This window comes from Mesocricetus auratus, unplaced genomic scaffold (genome assembly GCF_017639785.1).
Source record: "Mesocricetus auratus isolate SY011 unplaced genomic scaffold, BCM_Maur_2.0 Super-Scaffold_100022, whole genome shotgun sequence".
In the NCBI taxonomy this organism is placed as follows: domain Eukaryota; kingdom Metazoa; phylum Chordata; class Mammalia; order Rodentia; family Cricetidae; genus Mesocricetus; species Mesocricetus auratus.
The window spans coordinates 31,590,864-31,605,603 of record NW_024429203.1 but is presented as its reverse complement, the minus strand read 5'-3'; the positions used below and the strand labels follow the sequence as shown (position 1 = coordinate 31,605,603).

The 14,740-nt window shown below is 41.9% G+C and overlaps 1 long non-coding RNA gene across 3 annotated transcripts in view; it reads left to right on the top strand.

The window, feature by feature from the left end:
- The first annotated feature begins 313 nt into the window (after nucleotides 1-313).
- Nucleotides 314-14,740, top strand: part of LOC110340786 — a 144,455-nt gene continuing 130,028 nt past the window's right edge. For all 3 annotated transcript variants that reach the window (XR_005870369.1, XR_005870367.1, XR_005870368.1), the window contains exon 1: nucleotides 314-600. This is a non-coding gene — a long non-coding RNA (uncharacterized LOC110340786). The remainder of the gene's footprint in view (nucleotides 601-14,740) is intronic.

The window sequence follows — 14,740 nt, the reverse complement described above, 5'->3', positions numbered from 1 at the left end:
CTTGTCTTTAATTCTTCTGCTGCTTGGAGATACACAGTATCGCAGAACATCAGTGGGTCAGGGTGTCAGTACGTCGTCTAGTCTCTTGCTGGCTCCTTCCTTCTGGCAGCATCCTCTAAGGGACCCTTCTCTGTGAGGTTGAGCTGGCCCTGAATGCAGCTGGCGCACTCTGCATGCTCAGCCTTTGTCACTCTTCTCACTTCCTTCTCAGAACTAATACTACTTTTCAGCAACCATTGCAAATGCGTTTTCTAAAAATGTTCTCAGCAAAACTGGAATCCTAATTAGCCCTTCTGAAGCAGATGGCCTCATGCCACCTGTTCCCCCTCTCCTCTCCTTTTCCGAAATAAAATTTCCTCTTGACCAAACTCCCTTGATTTTACGCTGGCATTTCATAGCCTTGGACAAATTATGCAGCATTTAAATCACTCCTAATTACCACCTCTGTCAGCAGGACTTGGTACCAAGAATGGAAGAGGGAGAGACCTGGAAAAAAAAGCGGAAAAATCAGCTGCTGGGAAGGAGACTCAAGTAATTGCAAGAGGCTGTCTTCTCTCTGGAAGGACTGGCAATCAAGGAGATCAATCCACCCCCAGCCAAGTGAGTAACCCAAAAGCTGTGTTCTGCCTGGGCTGCTGAAGAAACTACACAGGCCCCCATCTGGCAGAGCTAGTTCTGTGGTTCTGTGAAAGACACATGGGAACAAGAATACTTAGATCCTCGGAGGATTTGGGGGCAAGGAAGACCACAGGGGAGGCTTTGCATGGCAGCCATAGGAGATCCTAGGATGTAATTTCAGATAATGTCCAGTATCTGGTATGTGTTGTTGTTTAAAATATGTTTACTGAAAAAAATTTAACTTTTGAGTTGTTATATATATATTTATTTTTCAGCACTTCCAAACTACTTTTCCCTCTTCTCTTTAATAACTTTCAAGTGCTTGAAAGATGTAGCATGATTTCATCTGAGTCAAACGTAATGAACTCCTGCAGAGAAAGCTTCTTTTTGTTTGCTTGCTTATCTATTTATTTTTAGACAGGGTCTCAAGCTTAGCAATCTTTCTGCCTCTACTTCTTGAGTGCTAGGATCATGGGTGTGAATTAACATGCTTAACTGTAAATGTATTTTTTAAAGACATATAGCCTGAATCGGGGCTGGAAAGATGGCTTAGAGGTTAAGAGCATTAACTAACTAGTCTTTCAGAGGACCTAGGTTCAATTCTCAGCACTCACATGACACCTCACAACCATGTGTAACTCCAGCTCCAGAGCATCCCATGTTCTCTTCTGGCATCCATGGGAACCAAGCATGCATGCATAGCACAGACATACATGAAGGTAAAACATCCATATACTTAAAATTTTGTTTTTTTGTTTTTACAAGACAGGGTCTCTCTGTACTGTTTTGGAGGCTGTCGGTCCAGCCTGGCCTCGAGCTCACAGAGATCCGCGGGCCTCTGCCTCCCGAGTGCTGGGATTAAAGGCGTGCACCACCACCGCCCGGCCTACAAAATATTTTTAATTAGTTAATTTTTGCATTCCAATCCCAGTTCCTCCTCCCTCCTCTCCTCTTACCTCCCCCGACATCCACCTCCCATCTGCTCCTTGAAGAGGGTAAGGCCTCCCCTAGGAAGTCTACTAAGTCTGTCCCATTGTCTCCTTGAGGCAGGACTAAAACACCTTTCCACCCCCACACCCCTGTGTCTAGACTGAGCAAGGTATCTCTCCATATGCTGCCTTATATTGATTTTCTTTTCTTTTTTTGAGATGGTGAACGATATTGAACTATTAAGAACTTTCTTTTACACAAAGAGCATTGCACCAGCAGGCTGAAGGGTCATCATGACCACCTTGGCTGTGATGGAAACACACTCTCTTAATGATGCTGAAAGGGTCAGGTCTAGAGGTTGACATCCATCTACTTATACCTGGTAAAGGACCAAGTACATTACCCTTTTTGCTTCAGTCTACTGCTGAAGTACCTGTGAAATGTGACACAGAAGTCAAATTTTGAAATGAAGTGAAAGAAAACACCACCATTTCATATATGTCCTATGCAGTTTTTGTATGTTGTGAATCAACCACTAATGAGTTAAGCCCCATAAAATCAACCCCTAACTTAAAAATTAGAACATTGAGCAAATAGACCACCATCCACATATGTGCTCTTTCTCCATGCCAGGGCCATCTTTGCCTCTGAGGTTAGTGTTCTCTTGAGTTTGGCATTCATCATCCTCATTTGCTTTGATTTTATATGATAAGGAGGAAGAAAGGCCAGAATGTATGTGGGCTGCACCCTTGGTGGGACTGTGAGTAGACGTCTGTAACCCTTCAACTGCACTTACACAATGTGGTTCACTGTTAATCTGTTCATTAATTCCGTATACATGGTGTTTTCTTGCATCCTAGACTTTGTGTTCACTTCTGGGGATTCATCCTTGAAAAGATAACAGTTCCAGAGATACAGCTCATGATCTAGTAGAGGACACAGATAATCAAATTTCTCATTGCGTACAGAAGGGTGCCACAGACGGGTGACTCATACAGGCCCTTTAGGTGAGGCAAGGTGGAGAACCAGAAGTTTAGGCTGATTCCTGTAGCAGGAACATAAGCTTCTTAACAAAATTCAGTGTGATAGCAAGTGGTATTCTTGAAATTCATGGGACATGTAAATCCTGTGGCATTTGGGGGAGTTCATGGGAGAGAGAGGACTGTGATAGATAGACAATCTAGGAATGGGGGTGATGAAGGTCAAAAAGAGAACCTAGTGGGCATTAACCCAAATGGCTTCTGTGTCTATGCGTGACATCCTGGCCTCGGATATTAGGAGTTAATGGTTAATAAATTAATCTCTGCAAGGACACAGCTCTGTAAGTATGTGCCTGCTGTGCACAGGCCCTTGTTGCAACTCACAACACCACAGCAGAGCACTCTACATTTAAGGTTAGGACTCATGAGCTCTTGAGAAATGGAACAGATGTGTAGGATTGCGCACACACGAAGAACACAAAAACAAGAATGACAATACACAGATGGCCATGTTATAAACCCTGGTTACATTGCAGATCTTCATGCAACCCTGAAGAAATATTAGGCTGTTAGTATTCACTACAATGTGGTCTGAGTTGGGTTGTCTTCATAGTGTTTAGGTGGTTTCCTGACAAAGGCAAAAATAATCACATATTAAATAACTGTCATACTTGTGATTTCTAACCTCCTAAACAATGGCTATAGAATTACTTTGTTCCAAGCCTGTTTACTTCCAGCTCTCTTAAATAATATTCTTGAAGATAGTGCTGTCCAATAAAACTTTCTGCGGTGGTGAATTATGTTCTTGCAAGCCACGGAAATCAGGCAGCAAGTGAGGGGGACTAGCATCAAATGGGGAAGTTGGAGAAGATGGTGTTCGTGTGTGCTGCAGGGAAGCCTGTTTCTACAGGGGAGGAGCTGCATCCTTGCTTGGAGGTTTGAGTCTCTTCTCTGACCTCTCCTCTGATGCTCCAGAGGTGCTACTCCATCGCCTGGGACCTGTCTCTTCCATGTGCTGCTTGCTCTCTTGTAAAGATCTTGTTTTTCTCTTTCACTCTTTAAAAACACTTTTTAACTTAGTATACAAAATCATGTTACATTATGACATTTTCATACATCTATGTCATCGTACTTAGGTCATGTTTGCTGTATATCACCCTCCTGTCTCTCTTCCCACCCCTCACTGGTTTCCTTATTCTCCACAAATAGTCCTTATGCTCTGGTGTCATATGTAATAGTCCCCACATGTAAGAAATCACATGGCATTAGACACTGTTTTTCTCCACCATTACCTTCTGTTGTTCTTTCTTTCTCCTTCCCTTACACCCCTCCCTTCCTGCACTCATAGCTATCCATCTGTCGTCCCCCAACCTTGCAGATAACACACATGAAAGGAAACGGGAAGTATCTTCTACAAGGTTCCCTGACTTCACTTTTAATTGAAGTAGTCTGCTGTTTCTTTTTTTTTTAATTTTAAATTTAAATTTAAACTAGAAACAAGGTTGCTTCACATGTCAATCCCAGGTCCCTCTTCCATTCCCTCCCCCCCTCCCACACCCTCCCACCAGCCCCTCTAATACCCCCTCATTTCCCCAGGGAGGGTGAGGCCCTCCATGGGGGTGTCCATAGTCTGTCATTTCATCCAGGGCAGGGCCTAGACCCTCCCCCAAGAGTTCAGGGTGAGAGTGCATCTCTCGTTGTTGGATGGGCACCCAAAGTCCATTTGTAGTCTGCTATTTCTTCTGCACCCATCTGCACTTGGCAGAGCAAAGCCTGCATGAACTGTTTACTTCTCTGCTGAGTCACCCTTCTGGTTCCCCACACTTTGCAGCAGCTGTCTCTTATTACTCCCTGAGTGATTTCTAGGGCTCTTCCAGTCCATGTTCTTTGTTATTAGGGCTCTTCTCATTTATCATGTCGACTTCTAACCCAGTGTCTTACCAAGTCTCTCTCTGATCTATTGTTTTAAGCCCACAGAGCCATCTCCCACACTTCCTTCCCCAGTCACTAGCCTTACCATCACCACCTCTATGCTTGCTTCCCATCAGTGCAGTATCAATGGAAAACCATGGTTCTGATCTTAAAATAAAAAAATAAAAGAGATGGCTCATTCTGGAGCCAAGTATGGATGACCATGGTCTGGGAAATTCAAATTCAGATTATCCCAAATATCATGTTCCAATGTGGCAGTGGTCGCATGAATTTTTTATAGTAGCACAACAAAGAAAATCATAAATGAGCACACTTCAAATACATTGGTGAATGGTTTACAGTGAAGCAGGCAAGTCTCTGAGGCTTCAGATGCTAATGATGGCATTGTCAGCCTCGGGGCTGGCATTAGTTGTTCATTCATTCATTCCAAAGGATTTACCTAGTGGTCACAGGATGTTAACTCACACTGTGTGGGATGGGGCATAAAATGACTATTAAGGGAGCTAAAGATGGCCTAAGATAATTTGACTCTGGACTCATAACATTCAAACCTCTCCACATCATCGATGCTCTAACCAGTCAGTCAGTCTCTGTGTCGCTCACAGCTTCTTTCTGGGAACTTTGGCCCACAGTGGCTCTACTTCCTCCAGCTTTACCTGGGCATGGTTTTCCACCGCGAAGGATTTCCTACTCGTCATTCCATGCCTCCTCACTCTTTCCTTCTGGGTGTTGATCGGCACAGAGAAGCTGCTCAGTCATTGTCAGTGAGAACACTCTGCTGAGATGGGAGCAGAGGTCCCTTGGCTCTGGGGACCTTCTAATGACCAAGGGTTGTTCATCAGAGCAAACATGTCACTTGTCTTTGTGAAGCTCCCCCTGTCCTCCTGTAGCTCCAGTGGACCTTGGGTCTCCTTTGACAAGCAAACTGATGATCTATGAAAGGTGAAATCTTCTTGGGAAAGAGGAGTCACTGGGGGACTTTTGTCTTCTCAGGATTAGCTTAGGCCTTTGGTGACAAAAACAAACAGATAAAACCAAAACCAAACAAACAAAAATCAAGTCGTTCCTTCAGTTTGCTTACAAATGTAACCAGGACGAAAGGACGAACAAGTGAAGGCAAACCTCTTGATTATAAAGCAGAAGTGGAGCTCAAGGGTAAAGAGTAGGCTGTCTGACATTTCTGGGAAGAGGATGAGGATAAAGGTTTTCTCCAAAATGTTCTAGCTAACAGGTTATGACTGAGCTCACCAGGGCTTGACTATCACGAGTGTGCATTTGAGGCACTTCTAGCAATGCTCTGGATGTAGGTCGAGCAGGTCCCCACTTAGGATGGACTTGTTCATAATACTGCACTGGATATGGCTGGATGTAGTAGCTTGTGTCTGTAGTCCCAACACTTAGGAGGCAGGGGTAGGAGATATATTATGAGTTCAAGTCCAGCCTGGGATCTATAGTGAATTCCATCCCAGCCCAGACTAAAGAGTGAGATCCTGTCTGGAAAAACAAACCTCCAAAGTAAACAAAAAGCCATAATGCTTACTGGTATTTGTTGAGACTTTATTTGTGTAAAATATCTGCCTGAGTCCTTTACATGCATAAAGCCATTTAATTTTTATGTCAATTTTGTGTAGTAGGGTTTGTGTCAGAGAATCTATGACCTATAGAGGACAGCTACCTTCCCTAGGGAATCTGAGCTTCATTTGAACTGTTAGTATGGGTACTAGGCCATTGCTAGGAACCATGTTAGCCAGATTCCCTAATAGGATCAGAGAGATTGTGAAGAAATGTGTGTACATTTAATTTGTTCTTTCACATGGTCTTATGGGCTGTTGTGGTTTGAGTGTGGAATATCTCTTGCAGGCTTGCATCTTGAAAGCTTGGTTCCAGGATAGCTCTCAAAGAGCCTTGGCAGATTTGATAGAGGCAGTAGATGTGGTAGATGCAGTAAGTCATTGAGAGTGTGTCTGCACTTCTCTCTGCTTCCTGCCCACGAGGAGATGAACAGTCTTGCTCTTTTACATTCTACTGTGATGGTTGACTTTACCACAACCCAGACACAAGAAAGTCAGTCAACTGTGGCTAGAAACCTCTGTCTCTAAACTAAAATGAACCTCCCCTCTTAAGTTATTCTCTTCAGGTGTTTCTTACGAAGGTGGAAGGTCTAACACAAAGGTTGCCTTGTGTCTACCTACCCTCAGTTTTAAAAATTGAGTCCTCAGGGTCTCAGAATGTGCCATGCATCTATAGATAGGGTCTTTAGAGAGGTAATTAAGTAGAAATGAAGTCATGAGGGTGGGACCTAATCTAACATGGATTCCATCATAAGGAAGGGAAATCTGGGCATTGTCAAGACAAAGGACTCAGTGTTGAGACAGCTATCTGTAACTAAGGATAGAGGACAGGGAATCTCTGCTGCTGCCATCTGAGCTTGGACTTTGAGCCTCCAGAATGTTGAAAAAATAACTTTCTGGTAAAGCATTTTCATGGCATTCCTAACTGACCAATACAGATGGCCAGAGGTGATTAGTGTTATGTCTATTTTGTGTGTCCTAGATGGTACAGATAAGGAGCCAGGCATTTTTGGGCTATGTGTCACGGTTTGCAGGAATGATATGCCCTTTGTGGAGTAGTCACTGGTCAAAAGAGCCTTCTGCTCTTCTGGTTTGTAGTCTGGAAGGGGACCCAGCCCACACAGAAAAGAGGAAGGGCGTTCAAGCAGAAGACCCTCCCCCTACGGGTTTTTTTTTTTTTTGCCTTTTTGTTTTGTTTTGAGACACAGTTTCTCTATGGCCCTGGCTGTCCTGGAACTCACTTTGTAAACCAGGCTGACCTAGAACTCACAGAGATCCACCTGTCTCTGCCTCTTGATCTATTTCATTCTGCTTGGTTTCTGTAGCCGGCAGATAAAGTTTATCACTAGAGAGGTCTATGATAGCTGGGGTGAGGGGCAGGGTTCCTGGAGAATACTTGAGAGCTAGAGAATTCTTTAGCTCCCCCTGGTGAGATGGGATCCCGAGGACAGTTTTGCCTCTGTGCCTGCGAGGAGGGCTCATTTCTTTCTGTGTCCGGCTTATGGGGAATTCACGGTTATTCTTAGCTGTTGTCTCCCTACCACAATAGACATTGCTCCAGCCTATGAACTAAGGGCAGAAATACTGCTTTATAAGCACGCCAAACCTCTTCTATACCTTGTGGGTCCACATATAGAAATTGCCATTCTGGGTTTCCTTATTACAACTAGAAAAACAGCCAATTGAAAATACAGCAGAAAAAAAGCACAAGGAAGAAGGAGAAGGAGGAGGAGGAAGAGTGGGGGAGAGGGAGGAGGATGGGGTAGCAACAGTAGCAGCATCTTCTGGATTCTATCATATGAAACAAAAATATTTTTTCATAATATAAAATCAACATAACTGTAGTTTTCTCTCTCTAGCTATTTCTAAGTTTCCAAACAACTAGGTGTTCCCAGCTGACTAGTCAAGTATCTACCTGCTATTTAACTACCCAGTCAATTCTACGTATATGTTTTCTTATAAAAATAAAATCAAAGAGTACTTTATGTCTGCTGACCTTTCTTTCCTTGTAGTGTATGGTTAGCATTTTTCCATCTTATAGAGATGCTCTATAATATCATGTTGACTGGCTTGACTATTAGCTATATCTCTATTTCTAATTTTAACTGTAAATAATTTTAATTGCCTTGTAGGGGATTCTTTTATACATAATGATTTCTAAAGGGAGTAATGTGTTCATAAATGGTTAGTCTATGGTAAATTTAAACAATGAAATTTATCAAATTAAGTCTCAGAATGGTTATACCATTTGAGTTTCAAACAGCATATGAAAATACACAGTTTATCCAATGCTTGACAACATTCGGTAGAAATTTTTGTGCAAACAAACCAATTTTTAGCATTTACAAGTTGTTATTTTTGCCAAGTATCCAAGTATCTTAGTTTCTCTTAGTCTCATATCTTAGCCTGTTAAGCAAATATCCTTACACCCACAGATAGTGTAGACACCACCCGCCTAATCAAAGAAGCCTCTCTTTACAGCAAATGGAGACCATTACGGAAAACACAACTGGACACGGTGCAGAGACCAAGGGATCATGGGGTGCCCAGACGCAACAGGTACAACTACACCACAGCTCTTTCATCTGTGGCTCAGGGAACGTTGTGGGAGTGGGAACAAGAAGATGGTAAGAGCCAGAACACCAGCAGGGCTGCTGTGAAACAGTTTCTCCTAGAAATGTCTGCATAAACCAGAATGGAACAGTAGCAATATCAATGGACATGTTAATGTGGGAGGGGAAATTTTCACAGGATTCCACCCTAGACAGAACCACAGGCAGCTAATGATTTTTGGGAGAGAAGGATTAGCCTGTCCCAGGGACGAGCTCCCTTACTGGTTGTTCAGTGCAGAGTGGTCAGCCTTTAAATGACATGCACAAGCAACAAAAACAGACTCAGCAAGTTTACAAATATATATATTTGTGCATATACATGCACACATACGTGTGTGCAATAACAATCATAATCAAAGAGAAAGAGGCTATCAACTTGAGAGTGGAGGCATGGGAGAGTTTAGAGGGAGGAAAGGAAGTGGGGAAGTGATGTAATTCTCTTTCAATTAAAAACACATTAAAATAAATAAAATATTGTTTACTTGTTAAAAAAGAGAAACTCATTTCTAGAGCTATTATAAAGTCAAATAAGATAATCTATACACAATACCTACCATCCACCTTGCCGAATTCAGCATTTAATAAATGTTTAGTTTTCTAAAGACAGAAGAGAGGAATGGTCCTGAATACAGTTTTGTAGTGTGGATATCTGAGTTCAGATTCTGTCTTCAGCACCTGATATTCATGTGACTGGGGCAAGTCCCTTAACCTTATCTCTTTGTGTAAAGCACAAGGAGTGCTAACAACTTCATGGGGTTATCTTGAGTGTTACAATGAATCAAGTGAAGTCTCTAGAAGAAAACAGGACCCATACCAAGCACTCAAGATAGATTAACTATTGTTATTTTATTTCACTTTTGCTCAGTTCATATAATATGTCATATATTAAAATTCAGTTTAATTTTTATTTATCTGATTACTAGCAAACCTATACAGCTTTTTGTTAAACCTTTTCTTTGGTGTATGTATGCATAGTCTGTATATACACATTCACATGTGTGTAGGCACATGTGTTATGTGGACATGTGTAGGAATGTGTGCATGTGTGTATGTAGAGGCGTCAAGAATCTTTCATCCTATTCTTTGAAGCAGTCTCTCTCAATCAAACACAGAGCTCTTTCCTCTAAGACTAGTCTCACTAACCAGCTTGTCCTGGGGATTCCTTGTCTTTCTGCCTTCTGAGGCTGAAATTAGAGGTGGACCCCCATGCCTTCCCTGGTATTTAAGTGAATTCATGGGATCCCAACTCCAATCCTTATATTTGTATGGCAAGTGTTCTAACAACTGAGACATTGTTTCAGCCCAAAGTTTTTAAAGTCATATATATATATGCGAATATACACATACATATATACATACATATGTATGTATACACACACATATATATTTCTCTTGTTTCTTTTGCAAAATAACCGTTGGCATTCATTGATCATTCTTTAGTAGTTTCTGAGTTGTTAAGAGAAGCTTTTTCTTTGCTAGCCGCTTTGGTTTATCCCCCGCCAGTCGCCTGGGCTCTGCCGCGCCAGCCTGGTTCTAGATCCGCATGAGCCCCAAATAAACACACAGGAGGCTATATTAATTATGAAGCTGTTGGCCTTGCTTGTCCCTTACTGGCTAGCTCTGCCTTAAGTAATTACCCCATAATTGTTAATCTAAGTATGTTTCTTACCGGAGAATAGTTCCCGGCTTCCTACCCCCATGGCGTCACATGTCGACTCTCCTGTGTTTCCCCCTCCTATCTAGGTTTTCTATTGGCCAGACAGTACTTTATTGACAAGTGCACAGGCAAATAACAGGACTTCCCCAACATCTCCTCTTTTCTGTTTAAACAAAAGAAAGGTCTTAATTTTAACATAGTCAAATTGTATATGACAGAACAGTTATCAAGTAAGAATATAGTTACAATATTTTAGCAAGATTTAAAGAAAATATCATCCATCCCATCCTTGTGAGTCCAAAGTCCTATATGTAGCTTATCTTTTATCATAACTAAGGAAAACTATAATTATAACTATCTGTCTTCAACTCCATCAAAGACCACAGAAGGATAATATATAAACACTAGGATTGACAGAGACATCTTACTGCCTGGACAGTCACCCGAAGTTCCTCTGTAACGTTGGGGCATCCATCTTCAGCCCATAGGCCACAATGTGTTTGGAACACTTCTCAGCAAAGCAGGAAATTTCAAACTGTCCATCTGCGTTGGCGTCTCTCAGTCATTTTTCTCTGTCCTGCAGAAAGTCTCGTAGACTCTTCATCAAGCAGGAACCCTGTAAGACTGAGTTCAGTAGTCACTTTCCTGTGGGTCCTGCATGTCCAGATGATACAACAACAGTCAAACAATCTAGGCAAGAGCAGTTTCTTGCCCAAATGGCTAATCTTGCCATGTTGAAAGCAAACTTTATAACGGGTTTCTTCGATGCCCATCTTCCTCTCAGATGTAATTGGTGCTGCCAGGAGCAGACAGTTCTCATTGTCAAGACAAACCCTAAACCATTTTAAATGCCATGTTCTGAAGGTCTTTGAGAGGTTTGAAGACTGTCCATCTCAAATATATTTCTGTATATCTAGAAACCTAACTTATGTAACTAGAAATTCTATTATAAGTAACTATCTATAGTCTGTATTCAATTATGCATTACGTTGTAAAAGATTAGTATAAGCACAATACTTAATCAAGAGGAGAAATATAAGCATCACAAAATTGACCTTGATTTTGTCTCAATAAATGAAAAACAATACCCATACCATAATTCCCCTTTTTACCATTAAAAAAGATTGGCTGTGATCACTAGCCAATTATAAACAATTCCATTCAAATGAAAACAAAGATTTATAAACAAGATGGGAATTGGGACGTCGCTCATTCCAAACTGCTTCCTGCTGGAAGGGGGCGCTGTTTATACCATGGGGATCATGACAAAACTCAGAAACCTGTATAAGTCCATATTTTCGGGGTCTGTAAGACTGCATCATCTTCGCTGTTTCGATTGTTGGAACACCTGGTCCACTGCTTCCGGGGGTCTTGGTTCGTCAAACCACAAAAGCCTGGAAGGAATCCTTAGCTTTTCATTTTCTGTAGAAACATAAATAAAAACTCCTTTTCCAAGTAACATATCCTTACACTTAAATTTTGAAGTCAAGGCATTTTTAAAAGATAGAAGTTGGATTAATTCAGCAGCATTTATAATCAAGTGTACTTTAGCAGTATTTCCTTCCTGAGCAAGCAAAAAACTGAAAAACACAATAGCGTACAGTATCCAGACTCTCTGAGTATTTTCCATCTTTACGTGGCTTATTTATTTATCTATTATTACTTTATTTCTTTCACTTTTATTTATTTTTCTCTGGGACAGGTTTTCTCTTTGGAAACCTGCCTGCCTCTGCCTCTGGAGCAATCCTGCCGTGCGCCACCACAACGCCGGCTTTTGTATTTATATACCACTTTGTCGTTTCAGTTTCTCTCTCAATCTCACATATATTTTTAAACACGCTGTAAACTTTTAGAGGTTTTGTTCATCCAAGTCTGACTTTACTGTAAAGCTTTATGTTTTTCTGGCCACGTGTCTTATCTGTAAAACCGCGGCCGTTTTAAACTGCCAGTTTTTTTTTTTTTGTCGTCAAGATGGCGGGCGTAAGCGTGACTCCAGCTTACCGCCTCAGTCCATGCTGACATCCAGCAAAAGCTGCCACTTCCAGCTGTACGTACACACCTTTCAATCATTAGCAGAGTCTCTTAAAACAACCTTGTTGGTTTTTTTTTTCTTTTTCTTTTTATGCTGAGTCAGGAAGACTCCGGTAACCGAGCCACGTGAATCTCGGCTTGTCGCTAGCAAAACAGAGCACACCTGAGAAAATGCTGCTACCAAAATCTATGCTTCTCTCCGTTCTTCTGTTTCTAAAATTCCTTTAAAGCTTTTGTTGTTTTGCGTGGAAATTCAATCCCACTCCTGATCACCATTTTGTTAAGAGAAGCTTTTTCTTTGCTAGCCGCTTTGGTTTATCCCCCGCTGAGTCACTTCTTTTTTTTGGATTTGAGAAATATTTGTGTATGGCTTACACAAAATCAGGATCTGTTTTGTTTGTTTGTTTAAACCGGAAGTATTTCTTTTTCTCTTGCTTTTTATATTGTAGTGTACTAAGGAACTGAGGTGTTGTATGACTCAGTAGAAAAAGCTGCAGCACTCCTGCATCTGCAGCATTTCCTTCCCCAGAATATAATTTAGTAAAGAAGATGAGTCATATGCAAATGGCCATCTAACAAGTAATGAGAGACAGAGAAATAAACACTAAATAGGCAGTATCGATAGCAATGGTGTGAATTGTTTACTTTGCAAGTAGCTTGTTTCCTTCCACAGTTCCTATGGAATAGTTCGTGTCTTGGAGTTGCTGAATGGGGTGTTCAATGTGAAGTAATGTTTGTCCTTGGGGTATGAAGGGCCAAATTGGAAGATGGTTTAAACCAGGATGCTGTTCAGGAGGATGTAGTTAAAGAGGTTCAGAACTGGTTTAGAATATAACTTGGGATCTTGAAATTTAAAAAGATAACTGATTAATTATTGCTGTGTGTGTGTGTGTGTGTGTGTGTGTGTGTGTGTGTAAGTGGACATGCTTGGGCCGGAGTGCAAGTGGAAGTCAGAGATGGGCTTTCAAAAATCAGTTTTCTCCTTCCACTGTGGGGGTCTGGGGATTGATTGAGCAATCAAGTTTACAAGGTGAGTGCTTACCCAGTGAGCTATCTCATTGTCCCTGACTTGGAGTCTTCACAACAAAGGAATCCCAATAGTCTAGTAGTCTTCCTGTCTTGATACAGGTGAGCACATACTCACACTGCACAGTAGTTGCTATGTGAGTTTCTGAGCTAACAACTCTAGAAATTATCCACATTTTACTTTCCTGCTTTCCTTCCAAGGGGTCTGAGTCCTTGAGCATAGAAGTTTTCCTTTTTCTCTTTGTCTGACTACCAAACACAGTGTCTATTTCAGAAATGACTGGTGAAAACACACGGAACATTTACCAGAACTCTGATTTGGCACAGAGAGATGGTATGGCTTATAGACAGTGCAGGGAGCAGGTAGAGAGAAGACTCAGTGGGAAGGCAGGAAATACATGAGAGATGAGACTGCAGAGAAAGTGAGGTGAGTGACAGGGACAAACAACAAGAGGAAGCACCGTCTTGGCAAACAAGCAGGCTGCTCAAACAGAGAGGGAGGGAATTCTCAGAGACACCGTAAGTAGGGCTAGGAAAGCTGAAGCCATTCACATTTCATTATTATAATCTTCCCAGTGAAAACATAAAATCGCCTGTTAAAAGCGAGGTGGCTTATTTGCAATTAAGGCTAAGGAGACAGAGTGGGTGCCTGCTATGGGCAGAGCCACCCAGAGTCAGCTGAGAGCTCAGTGCAAGGTTAGTGCAGAAGAGAGGAGCCAGTCAGGATTTACAGCTTGCCTTTGACTTTTGTATTGAAAAGTCCTCACAGTCATTTTATCGCTCCACTCCCAGTTTTCAGGATGCAGTGACTTACTGGGAAAGATTTTGGAAGAGAGTGCTACTTAGCTGTAGCAGGGCCATATTTGCTTCTAGAATGATCGGTGAATGAATTGGGAAGAGGCAAATAGATCTCAGAAATGTTCTGGATTGAACAGATAACATGGACAAGGAGATAGAAGTGAGATTTGGGACCTCAGAGCTGGGAGAGGTGGAGACGAGATCAGGAATGGGACACTGGGAACTGATGGGCGTATCTGGCACCTTGAGCTGTGTAGAATAAAGAATATTCTATAGCACCCCCAAGCCCCTGCAGATTCCAATAGTGAGGGACCACGAGTTTTGTAGAGGAACTGAGAGGCTAAGGAATTCAAGGGTCTATCACAAGAGTTGGTGGAAGCTGAAAATGACATCATAGAGGAAGGGGTGCAGTGGAATCCAGAGGAAACTCATGCGCCTGCACATTCCTTGTTGATGAAGAATGGGGATGAGTGGTCCAGAGTAAAGCACCACCAGGAGAAGTAGCCACTGGCACTGAACACAGTTAGGAAGAAAGTGGAGCCAGAAACCAATGCTTCATTCAGAAGAACTTCGAGAAGAGAGAGC